Source organism: Kogia breviceps, chromosome 12 (genome assembly GCF_026419965.1).
Source record: "Kogia breviceps isolate mKogBre1 chromosome 12, mKogBre1 haplotype 1, whole genome shotgun sequence".
Taxonomy (NCBI): domain Eukaryota; kingdom Metazoa; phylum Chordata; class Mammalia; order Artiodactyla; family Physeteridae; genus Kogia; species Kogia breviceps.
This window is the reverse complement of record NC_081321.1, coordinates 84,880,075-84,893,181: the sequence shown is the minus strand read 5'-3', so window position 1 is coordinate 84,893,181 and position 13,107 is coordinate 84,880,075. Positions and strand designations below refer to the sequence as shown.

The following is a 13,107-nucleotide window of genomic DNA, read 5'->3' as shown; positions in this document are numbered from 1 at the left end:
CGTGTTAGTATTCAATATCAGCTTCATGGCAATTTTGAATTTTTAAAAACTCATCTTTTGCTTCTAACAAGTACAATATATATTAATATACTACAAAGTTCACTTTACCAAATAGCATTTCATCTATCCATAGATTAATCATGGCACCAAACATTTTTCCATACTGTATTTGACACAGAAATTGAGATACAGATAATTAAATCTGTTCCAACAACATGAACCAGAAGATTATTTGATAAAAACAAGAGACAGGGACTTCCCTGGTGGTCCAGTGGTTAAGACTTCACCTTCCAATGCAGGGAGTGAGGGTTCAATCCCTGGTCATGGAGCTAAGATCCCACATGCCTTGAAGCCAAAGAACCAAAACATAAAACAGAAGCAATATTGTAACAAATTCAAAAAAGGCTTAAAAAAAAGAGACATTTCTTTATAGCAATACTATACAATAGAACTTTCTATGATGACGGGAAAAGTTTGACATCTGCACATGTAACAAGTAGCTACTGAATTGGAATTGGCATAATGTCATGTAGCCCATGCCCAAGGCATGAGCAATGACAGTCATATACTATCATTGCTCATGATGACCAAAATTAACCTGAATAACCAATACATTTTTCATTATTTCCATCCAGACCCCAGATTTATAGAACCAATGCTAACTTGATTTAGCCAGAGTCACATACCTGTCTCTTGTGGTAATGTTATTTTCAGATTTTCTAGTAGGCATAAATTCTATTTATTTTCTTTATTGCTACTTGGTAGTACTATAAAAATTGTAAAAGCAACTTGAGTTCATTCATTTGATGAATATTTACTGCAAGCTTATTCTTGGCAAGATCCTGGAGATGCAGTACTAAAACAAGATAGAAATGGTTCCTGCCTTCATGAAACTTAGACTCTAGCTGGATGAGATTTGGTGGTATCATTAAGGTTCATCAATGAGAAAACAACCTTGTGAAAGCATTTCCAGATTGTTCAGAAACGAAGGTGTCCAGAACTCAGACATGTATGCTTAACTCTGGTACCCTTGTGGGAGGAAACTAATCGAAACCAGAAAGTGAGAATCTATTTACAAAATGTGTTTTATCTTTTTCCCTACTTTTCAAGTGATTATCCCTTTCCAAGGGTTAATTATACACCCCAGAAGATTTCAACTTGGTGAACCTCATTTCTTTCTTCTTTTTTCCTCCCTCCCTTCTTTCCTTTCTTCCTTTTTCTTTCTCTCTTTCTTTCTTTTCTCTTTCTTTCTTTCTTTCTTTCTTTCTTCCTTCCTTCCTTCCTTTCTCTCTTTCTTTCTTTTTTCTCTCTCTTTTTTCCTCTTTCTTTCCTTCCTTCTTTCTTCATTTATTCATACATATTGACTTTATACTCTGTGAAGAGAGTTTCTAAAATTATCATGAATGTATTTTTTGTATAACTTTTTGATGGCTCCACCATGCATTAGAGAATTTATTGCTCTATATGTCAGTTGCCTTGGCATTTTTTTTTTTTTTTTTGTGGTATGTGGGAGTCTCACCGTTGTGGCCTCTCCCATTGCGGAGCACAGGCTCTGGACGCGCAGGCTCAGCGGCCATGGCTCACGGGCCCAGCCGCTCCGCGGCACGTGGGATCTTCCTGGACCGGGGCACGAACCCGCGTCCCCTGCATCGGCAGGCGGATTCTCAACCACTGCGCCACCAGGGAAGCCCCTGCCTTGGCATTTTGAGGCAAGTAAATAGAGAGGTTAAGGCTTGGATCTAGCCAAACAGGTACTCTGTATCACAAATGGATAACCTTAAATTATAGAATAGAGCCACCTGTTTACCTCAGATATACTAGTCAATTTGATGTGCAAGACCTACGCTTCATAGGCAGGGAAGTTACAATTTATAAAATAATAAGAGTTGGGGCTGGAAAGCCATCTTAAAATCTTTCTCCTGAAAGATAATATGCAAAAATCCCAGGGCTAAGTAGACAATATGAACACTTGTAATCGGACAGTGCGTAAGACCCCTGAGGCTAAACTGCTTGTCTTCCTATCAAGATAGCTCCTGGCTAGTTTTGTTGCCTGTGAAAATCTATTACCCAAACAAAATTAGGGGTGTTTCATCTAGTAGGTGCTACTAAAGGCATAGTACCTAGGACCTAAGATTTTTTTAGAGCCTATAAATATGTTTGAGACCTAAAACAAAAAAGTTTTGACTCGAAAACTTACAGAGTGTAACATACCAACCAATCAACTGCAATTCAACTATTTTGTAGCTAATTTAAATTATATTTAATTTGGGATGTGGATTATGGTTGATTTTAACACGCTTGATAGGTTTGACGGGCCTAAAAGACTAAGAATACCTAGAACTCCAGAAAAAATGGCAATACCAAACTTTTCTGGTTGTCATTTTGAGTCACCAAGTTGCTAGTTTGCAAGCCCTGAATTATGTGCTGGTTGCCCAGGTAAGAATGTCACATCTAGGGCTTCCCTGGTGGCGCAGCGATTGAGAGTCCGCCTGCCGATGCAGGGGACACGGGTTCGTGCCCCGGTCCGGGAAGATCCCACATGCCGCGGAGCGGCTGGGCCCGTGAGCCATGGCCGCTGAGCCTGCGCGTCCGGAGCCTGTGCTTCGCAACGGAAGAGGCCACAACAGTGAGGCCCGCGTACCGCAAAAAAAAAAAAAAAAAAAAAGAATGTCACATCTAGGGAGATCAAGTGAATTGGACAAGTTTCCATAGCTACACAGAGGCATGTCCCCAACTACAACTTTCATCTCTTGAGTCCTGCATGAGGGCTTTTGCACCCAATGTCTTCTATATCCAATTCATCGGGATACGTGTTAAAATGCATATTCATAGGCTCTACTGAATGAAAACCTCTGGGCTTCAAACCCAGGAGTCTGCATTTTGTCACACACAAAATGTATCATTTTACATTTCCAGGGACAGAGCTATTTAACTAGTCAGCTCTGGTCAGTTCCTTGAGCCAATTTGTTTCCAGTGAGTTGATGAATTGGATTCAGTTGACTTGCTGGAATAACGTGGACATGAAAGTCTAAAAGTGGGGTTGTTTTTTTTTTTCTTGTAAATGGCCCTAAAATGGAGAAACAATAATGCTAGATTCTTTCTTCAACTGTAATGTTGGATCAAGTATTTCAAAGCTCTCTTGGAAGAAGAGCCTTGGACCTGCTGGTAAAAATACCAGGGGAGAACTGTCATAGAGGGGGATTGTGGGCTGAGATGAAAATGCTGAAAGGTTCAGGGATAAGCCACTCACTCACCCTTTCGGTCTCTGCCTTTTTGACTCTTTTTTCCTAAATACATTAGTTCAAACTAGTGAATGTACAAATGTATGGAATGTTCCAAATATGTAAGTACCAGGCACTGTCCTAGGTGCTGAGGAATCCATGATGACCAAGACAGACACAGTCCTTGACTTAAATTTGCTTACAGTCTAGCTCAGAACGAGGTAAACAAGTATTTAATCCCAGTTCCACCAGTAATGAGCTGTGCGACCTTGGGTAGGCAACTTCACCTTTCTGGATTTCGATTTTCTTATTTTAACCTCTAGTTCAGCATAGCCCCTATAGGAAGCACCGACGGCCTTAGAGAGTGGTGGGCTACCATCTACATTGACATTTCATTGCTGCTTGTGCCTCTGTCTTCCTACCCGTCAATTTTTGTTTAATTCAGAGCTAGACCATGCCAGACCAGTGAAATGGCTGTCTTCTCCACACGACCCCACCCAGGGACCCCTGGGGCCAGTGACATCAACCTTTTCTCGAAATTTTCTCTCTAAATTAATTCGTATGTGCTCTGGCTATGTGAGAGGGTCACATCCATTACCTCATGGGTGTGATGGCTCCAGCAAAGCCCCCAGGGAGCTGTGCAGCCCACTGCAACCTCCTCCAAGGGCTTTCAGAGCAGCAGCTGGAAGCTTCCCCTCTGCTGTGCCACCTGTCCATGAAGAGAGAACAAATGACCCCAGAGTCCACAGATTCACTTCCAAAACAGCCCCGGGGCTAGAACAAACTGTGGTGGCTGACTGGTGGGAAGACGACGGTAGGATGACACCACAGAAAAAACAGTGACCTTTGTGGATATTAAGGGAAAATATGCATTCTTCCAAATACAAGGCTAATCAAGTCTGGCAAATTCGGATGGGGGCATTATTTTGAACATATAGGGTTAATCTGGGCTTCCCCATCACTGAGCTAGTCCAGAATACACACTCTGGGTTATATACTGGGAGTAATAGTAACACGTAATAGCTGTGGATTTAACCAGTATACGTTGAGCAACCTTTACGTGCTTGGTATCATTGTGGGCACTGGGGATACAACGATGAACAAAGCAGTCTTTGCCTTCACGGTACATACATTCTAGTTCAGGGAGACAGAAAATAAAACCAAGCTGATTAACAAAAAGCTGTATATTGATATGACATAATCTCAGGTAATGATAAGTGCTATGAAGAAAAGGGAAGCAGGGCAGGGGATAGGAAATAAAGGAGAGGTGGCGGGGTGGGGGGAGGAAAGACTTCTTGACCGAGGCAACGTTTGAGCAGAAACTTAAATGAAGGTAGGGGATGATCCAGAGGCAGATATCTGAGGAAAGAACATCTCACACAAAGGAAAGAACATAACAAAATACCTGGCAGAGGCTGCTGTGTATTTTACACACATTATAAATATTTGCTGAATTAGTTCATACAGTATGAGACAGGTATTTCTACCAAAATTTGAGAAAATTGAGGTTCAGAGAGGTTAAGTGATGTATCCCGGGCCACACAGCAAGTTGAGTGACAGAGCTGTAAGGTGACTCTACCTCAGTGCTGTCCCTTCCTATGTCGAATTGTTCCTGGGATTAATCATTCGTAAACTTCACCTGAATCCCTCCACATAAGGCACACCACCCTACGTTTCTACCAGCTCTGAGTTCTGGAATCTGATGTGAATCCCTAGAGACAGAGCTTGGCATTAATACCTGACTCCCATCAGAGGTTAGATAAAGAGCCCCTGAGAAACCACCTGCAGGCTGTGCCCAAAGATGTCTGGGTCTGAAAGCTTCTGGAGGCATTGATGGGATTTGTCCTCATGGTACTGTGGGAGGTCAGCCTCTCCCAGGAACTTAGTTAGGCTGCTGCTGCCATTTCTTTCTTTCCGGGGAGAAATGGATGTCTGGGGGAGACGTCAGGTACACCCTCCCTGACTAAGGAAATGTGCAGAATGGAAAGACAGCCATCACCCCAGGCTGGCCATTGCGTCCTTAGCAACAACAACCATGTACACATTCACACACAAACACTGCACCAAAACAAGCAAAGGTCACTCTCTCTGGTCACTTCCAAGAATGATCTCAATTTTTCATAAAACAATGTTTATAAATTAGATAGAATTCCGGAGCAGTCCGGGAATAGAAATAACCATTTTATGAGGCTTACTGCCATTACATTATTGCTTGTTTGCCCTGAATGAGCAAAATAGTGTGCAGCCCGCCTCTTCCAGAGCCAAGCAAGGACCTTTGACAAAGGATCCAGCCAAGCAAGTCTGAATAGGGAGGTATCCTTGGTTCTAGTAGGGGCTTCCATTTACAGCCTTTTGACCGGAAGCACCTTGAAGTCAGGGGCTGTGCTCTATTCATTTTTCCATTCCAGCGCCAAGCACAGTCCCTAGCACAACATAAGTATCTAAGAAATGATTTTGATGGTTGAATGAGTGAATATGTAACTGAATCAATGAATGAAAGAACAAATGAATAATTGGATCCCCAGAGCTAGTACCAAACAAAAGGAAGATACTCAACAAGACTACAAACACTTTTGAGCCCTTGTTACATGTCCAAGCTTTATTTGTGATGACACTGAAGAAGGATCCCACGTTCTTCAACCTGCTTCCTGCTCTCACTGGCTTTTCCTCGGTCCCTCAGGGCTCCTATGCTGCTTGCCGTAACTCTTGACACAGGCTGCCCTTCAAGCCTAACTCCAGAATATACTTTCCCTCTCTACCTATAAAAATGTCCGCTGTCTCAGTCCCCTGGAGGTAACTGGCAGGCATATTGATGAACTAAATGCCCAAGCTGAGTTCCCTCAGAAGCAAGGCTTGAGGCAAGGATTCAAGTGCATATGGTTTATTTGGGAAGAGAGGCTGGAAGAAAAGACAGCCAATGAAGGGTGCATCATTAAGCCAGTTACCTTCATGGACAAATGGACTTTAGTCCTATGTGAAAACTCTGAAAAATGGCACAGGAAATATGTCACCTTACCACAAGTTACTCCGCCAGGAAGCAAGAGAGTGTGGTATTTGTTCACCGTCTTGTTGGGTGCTGGCTGAGAGGTGTCAATTCTCTGGCACCTCCAGGCTTCCTTGCACGTGGGCAGACTGGCCTTCCTTGGCTTTGGAGAGAGCACTCAGACAAAGCAATGCTGACATCTACAGTCAGAAGTAACTGGTGCACCGTGAAGTGGTAAAGCTGCAGGAATGTGGGTGGGCCGCTGACTGCGAGGACCACCCTAACTCTTAAAGGGAGAAATGGCTGATCACATCCACCACAGAGACCCTCCTAGAGGCACCCAACTTTCTAAAGAATAGCTTGACTGGGATAACGTCTTAACACAAACGAATGCCTCTCTTATTCAGGCTGGAAGATGAGAGAGGGAGTTGAGATTTGGTGACGGAAGGGGGCAAATGAGTCTCCACTCAGATGTGGCAGATGCACAAGCTTTTCTTGGAATTCTGGGCGAGGTGAGCTCAACTTTTGTAAAAGAGTTATCATGCAGCCAGGGTTCTTTACAGGAGAGAGGTCAACCAGAAGTTAAGGAGCCTCTATCAAACCTATGCATGTAATCAGCACCTGGATGCCTTTCAGCTAACTGGAGAAATTCTGTGGCTACTCAGAGGACCACATCCCTCAGCTGTAGGACGTATCTAGGTTCTTAAAAGTCAAGCTTCCCTTCTTTTCTCCTCCTTCCTTGCTCACAAACCTATGAGAGAGGACTTACAGTTTCATGGAGTTTTACTGACATTAAAACCAGAAGGAAACTGAGACGTCATCTCCTCCAAACCTGTCATTTTACAGCCTGGAAGCTGAGGCCCAGAATGTGGAAGCCCAGCATCACACAGTGGTAAGTGATAGGCTCGTTTTACCAGGCAGAGTTCAGCCAAGAAATTAAAATCGAGTCTTGGGGTCTTCGAATTATTATTATTATTATTATTATTATTATTTTGCGGTACGCGGGCCTCTCACTGTTGTGGCCTCACCCGTTGCGGAGCACAGGCCCTGGACGCGCAGGCTCAGCGGCCATGGCTCATGGGCCCAGCCGCTCCGCGGCACGTGGGATCTTCCCGGACCGGGGCACGAACCCGCGTCCCCTGCATCGGCAGGCGGACTCTCAACCGCTGCGCCACCAGGGAAGCCCTCAAATTATTTTATTATTTATTTTCAAAGGAGGGAACTAAGACTCAGATCAGTTAAGAGATTTGCCCAAGATCGCCCAACTGATTGGCTGTAGAGCTGGAAATAAAACCGAAGTCTCTTGGCTTCCAGTTCATGCTCTTTTAACTCCGTATATCACTGCTGGGAAGAAAAGCTTACAGAAGTTCCCGAGTAAGGATGAATGAGGAAGACGGATGAACTGAGTAAAAGGACTGAGGCCATGGTGGGTGCCTAGGTGGCATTAGACAGACTTGCAGTCTTTCATAGCAAAATACCCATCCTGGCTCACAGGATGGTCTGATTTCTGAGTTTTAGAGGGAAACACTCATTTCTAAATCCATCAGTCAGGTTTCCTGCTTAGGAAGCAGTCAGGGCCACCATCTCTGTGTGGGTTGGACACTGCACAACCCCAGGTGGTATCATTCCCACGATTAGGCACTGTAGATGTCTGTATTCATCATGAATGCTTTCTGGAAGATGACAGTAAAATGTCTTGTTCTAAAACATCAGTGCATTCTGACAATCTTCTGAGAGCTGGAGGTGGGGTTTTTTGAGGAAGGGAACGTTTTGTTTTTAAGTCTCATTCACTCAAAGCTGGATGGGTGAGTGGTTATCATGTACACAATCTAGGGTCCAGAAAGATGGACGATATGAGAAATGTGCTTTTCATTTGTGTCCTTATTGGTTTACTCGTAGTTAATTCCTTCCTGCATTATGCACTCATCTAAAAACTAGACTTGGGAGGATAGCCTGTGCTGGACACTGTGCCTGACACTGGGATGCTTAAGACCAAGTTCCCGCTCTTAGGGAACTCAGCCTAATGGAGACTCAGACAGGCACCCCAAATACCCTATAGCAGTGGGGTGTTTCACAGAAACCCAGAGGCAGGAAATGTAACCTAGCCTCACATGGGAACAGACAGGGTGGGGAGGGTCAGCGAAAGTCAGTTTCCTACCCAGGCGGCCTGAGGGTGTTCCAGGTGGAAGGAACAGCATGTGTGAGTCCCTGCAGGTAATAGGCTGTGTCCTCAATACCTGACATGCATTAGCTCATATAACCTCAGAACAACCCAATAGTGCTTGCAGGCAAGCACTATTATTATTCTCCTTTAACAAATAAGGAAAGAAAGGCACAGAGGGATTAAGTAACTTGCTCAAGGTTACACAGCTGATAAAGAACAGACCTAGCATTTGAACCCAGAGAATTCCGCTACAGAGTTCACACTCGAGAGAGACACCATGGGGGTTTTAGGAGAACCCAGTTTGGCAATTGTGCAGTGCTCGGGTTGAAGGTGGTGAGAAACGAGGCTGGAGAACTCCGTGGATATGAGTTAAGGGGACCCTTCATGACTCGGGTGGTCTGACTCAGGGCTGGTTGTAAGAACATGAGCCTTATCTTTTCTTTAGCTCCAGCTGGTGACTTCACCTTTCCTTCTGGCTGCTTCCCAGAATCCACAGCCCAGTCTCCCAAGGGGCACATACCTAACAAACTGTGAGGACCCCAGGAAATGACTCATCTTCCCATTCTATGTCTGTACTGACTCCAGAGACATTTCCCAGAAGTTGCTTTGTCAATTTTTAGACTAAATTTCCATCACTTGTTTTGTTGCTATGAAGGTCTTTTTCCCTTAATGTTGAGTGATGGGAAAAGGTGACCCAAAAGCTAAATTTCAGTTATTTGAGGGCTCTGGTTTAGATTGATTCCAGTTAATTGTGAGTTTACTCTATTGGGCTATTTTATTATTTAAGTTCCAAAAGAGCTGGAAGGAACGCATAAATTTCAAAAAATCTGTTACTTGCTCTCTCAGAACTTTTGGTCTATTTGGTCAGAGTCAAAATTTATCCTTGAGAGATTATTAGAGAAAAATCAAATTAAAATTTAGCTGAAAAACAACTTACTCTGTACCTGTTATAATAGCCCATTAAAATCACTATGCAAGTTCTTTCCAGTGTTCATAGGCTTTGATCAAATGAACAGAGAGCACTTTTTTTTGGCTCTATCCCGGGTTCAACAATTGTTCAACCATCAGATACAAATACTCAAATATTAAAACACCAGATCATTGCACAGGTACAATGAGCCACAAAACATCTTTTAGCAAACACTAGAGGATTCCCATGCAAAACGTAGCAAAAAGATCTTAAGAAAATGTCCCTCTGAAAACCAGTCCAGAGTGGGTATTTTGCTGTTGATCATGGAAAGCAAAGAGCTATCCCTTTGGTCCATTTGCTGTTTGGGTTAGCAGCCCATGTGATGAAAAGGGTACCGGCCTGGGAGTCAGGGGAGTGGGGAGGAGAACTTGATACTAAACGCAATTCTACCATTACCCAACCCTGAAGAGTCCCTTTACTTTGGGAATATCAGTTTCTTATCTAAAATGGATTGAACTCTATGATCTCTTGTTTCAATGGGGGAACAAGACCAGAGCTTTGATACTGATATAGATAGGCAAGCCTCAAGTAACCTTACATTATATTTAATCAGGGCTCCACAAACTTATTTTGTAAAGGACCAGGTGATAAATATTTTAGGCTTTGCAGGTGCAATATTGTGATTTGTAAGAAATATATATATATTTGGTCTTCATCCACAGTTACTGGCTCACAGGTCACAAAACCGTTGGAATTTCCTAAGCTATGAGAATAATGGGAGCATCTTTTGTTATGGTGTTTGGCCTCCTGTCCTCAGCTCCTGAAAATGCTTCAGAGCCATAAAGGTAACACAGGCGTCTTGTTATTCATAACTAGCCCCTTTCCACCACAACGGGGTTTATGTTAATGAAGGTGACTTTGGCCAAGTACCTAAAGATGGAGGCTGGTTGCCAAGGGAACCAACCTGAGTAAAGGGTGGGAATTTTCAGTCCCACCCCCGGATTTCTGGAGGGAGAAGAGGAACTGGAGGTTGGACCTAAGGCAAATGAATTAATCAATCATGGCTACGTAATGAAGCCTCCATAAAAACCCAAAAAGGAGGGGGCTTGGGGAACTTCCATGTTCCACCGTGCGGGGCCCTAAACTCCACGAGGACAGAAGTTCCTTAGTTCGGGATGTTGCCCTATGTATCTCTGCATCTGGCTGTAGATTCATATCTTTTAATATCCTTCATAATAAGTTGGCAATCTAGTGAATAAACAGGTTTCCTGAGTTCTGTGAGCCGTTCTAGCAAATTAATCGAACCAAGGAGGGTGTCATGGGAACCTCTGATCTATAGCCTTCGGTCAAAAGTACAGGTAATAACGTGGACTTGCAAGTGGCCTCCTGAGTTGGAGAGGGTTGTTGGAACCTCCAACTTGTAACCTGGGCTTATGTTTGGTGTCTAAAGTGGAGGGCAGTCTTGTGGGACTGAACCCTTTATCTGTGGAATCTGATTCTATATCCAGGTGGACACTGTAGGACCTGAGTTGAATTCTCAGACGCCCTGCTGGTGTCTGAGAATTGCTTGTTGGTGTGAGGAAACCTACGCGTGTGTGCGCGCGCACACGCGCACACACACACACACGCGCGCGCGCATAAGGATTGGGCCCAGGAACCTAACCTAGCGGGCCATAGTATCTGTGTCACAATTACTCAACTCTAATGCTTCAAGAAAGCACACGTAGACAGTACATAAGCGAATAGGCGTGCCTGTGTCCCAGTAAGACTCTATTTACTAAAACAACAGTCCTGCAACAGGCAGGACTCCAGTTTACAGCACGATGGAGAGGATGGCTGTGGGATATGATTGGGATAGGGGAGGCCCAGGACCCCTCCAGGCCCACCATGCACAGGCCACCAAAGCTGCCCAGCCCATTCCACCTGCGAGGGACCAGAGAACAGACTTGGGATGTGTCTCCCTCCGGCATGGGGATGAAAGAGTTAAAGAGGCAGGGGCAGACACAATTGTTTCTTTCTAGGGAAACTATTCAGACTTGGGGCTTTGCTCTGCCACACAGCTGGAAGTCATTACTGCTGAAGTTTTTTAAGTGAAAAAGTTTTATTTAGGCCCTCGTGAAGGTTTACTTAGGCCAAGGGTGAACTCTGTGCTCACATTGCCGCCGTCCCCAGCCAAGGGCTTTGGTCAGTCCTGCCCGTGAGCCATATTCTTGAGCCTTCCTTGCCCTCCTGCTGACCCTCTTGCCACCTGGCCTCGTCCCTCTCTCCTCCTAGCCTCTTTCATAAACTATCAGTCCACATAGATCCTCTCTGGCAAGTGGGACCCGCCTGTGCCGGCGACATGGGAAACTGCATAACTCAACGATGGGAACATTCACCTTCTCGTTAGCTGGTGTCCAAAAATGCCAATGTTTTGGGTTAACTCAAGAATCTCTCACCTGGAGCCTTGGGTACAGATACAGTGGGTGGGGTTCACAGACCATCGAAAGTCAGGTCAACACACATAGGGAAAATCAAGTGGAAAAAGTAGACTCTTTCTCCTTCTTTCAGATTGATTTAAATAAAGGAGACAAAGGGGTGGTTTGCCTAGTGTGAATGATGGTAAGCCTCTTAAGTAACTAAAACCCAGTGAGCAAATGCCCTTAGTTAACTAGACGCCTTTTTTTCCTTTTTCTTTTTTTCTTTACTTTTAGGCTAAAGAAATAAGGGTAAGGAAGCAGCTGGTGGCAGGGCTTGATAAGCAGCGTTTGCAGCTACCCTCCTAGTATCACTGTGTCTGGGATCCCGTCTACACACCCAACTTGGCAACAGTTGGGTAGAATGGTTATAGTTTAAAGTCCAGAGTAACCCTCGTTGACACTGCAGGCTCAGAATCATCACAATTCAATGGCACTTTCCATCCTGTGTGTCGCCAAAGCAAGGGGAGACCCTCGGACTCCTAATAGGATCATCTGTAAGACTGGCGGAGGTCTCTGGTGGACCTCCTAGTTCATCAGAAGACCTGCTAAAAGGGGCAGCCCTTTCTCCAAGCACTAGGTTCAAGAGCTACTAATTTTAGGTAACGGGGGGTAACCCTGGCAGGTCAGCTGTCCTTTCAGAAATTCAGTGGCAGAGCTACATGTGGCTGGGATAGAAAGAGTGCACAGAGGATCGAGAGGCAAAGGTTTGGGTCTGAGCTCTCACCCAACAAATTCAACATTCAGTATGCAAATTTGGAGTAAGCCAACCAAAATATTCCAGAGTCAGGAAGGCGATAATAAGAGCAGTCACGTAAGCGACGACGAACATCTGCTGAGTCCTTACAACACGCCAGGAACTGTGCTACGCGCTTTCCAAGCATTATGTGAAGCAGATGCGGCTGCTCCCATTTTCCAGAGAGACACTGAGGCTCGGACAGAAAAAAATGGCCTACGAAGTGACACGTGGTTACCACACAGCACAATCAGAATGCTGACTAAGGGCTAGCCGGTTGCCAAGCCCTTCCTATCTCCATGCTCTGGGTGGACAGGAGAAAGGGCCCCCGAATTAGACCTGGAACCTGGATTCCAGACAGAGCTCTGTCACTCAGTAGCTGGCTAAACACTTTCTCCTCCCCGGGCCTCCAAATCCACCCTTACAGAGGGGCTGTCCCGGTGCATCTGAGAGTGTCCCAGTGGCCTGGGATTCTGCGTCAGAGGTGCAGCTCATTCTCTTCTCTATGTACAGACAAAACAGGCTTTTAGCTGCAATCCACTGAGGACTGCCGTCAGCTCAGAGCTTCCTTGCCAGCCTCACTTTTCAGCCATCGGGCGCCCCTACTTCTCAGTACACTCTCTGAACCATAAGTACC

General features: G+C 44.8%; 1 long non-coding RNA gene across 2 annotated transcripts in view; it reads right to left on the bottom strand.

Annotated features, from left to right (window-relative positions):
- The window catches only part of LOC136792285 (uncharacterized), a 37,073-nt gene that overhangs the window by 6,942 nt on the left and 17,024 nt on the right, over positions 1 to 13,107 (bottom strand). Inside the window, exons 3-4 of one of the 2 annotated variants that reach the window (XR_010835893.1) lie at positions 3,820 to 3,930; positions 107 to 345 (exon numbers count right to left, since the gene is read on the bottom strand). This is a non-coding gene — a long non-coding RNA (uncharacterized lncRNA). Of the gene's footprint in view, positions 1 to 106; positions 346 to 3,819; positions 3,931 to 13,107 lie in introns of those variants that run through there. The other variant, XR_010835892.1, reaches the window with a different exon arrangement.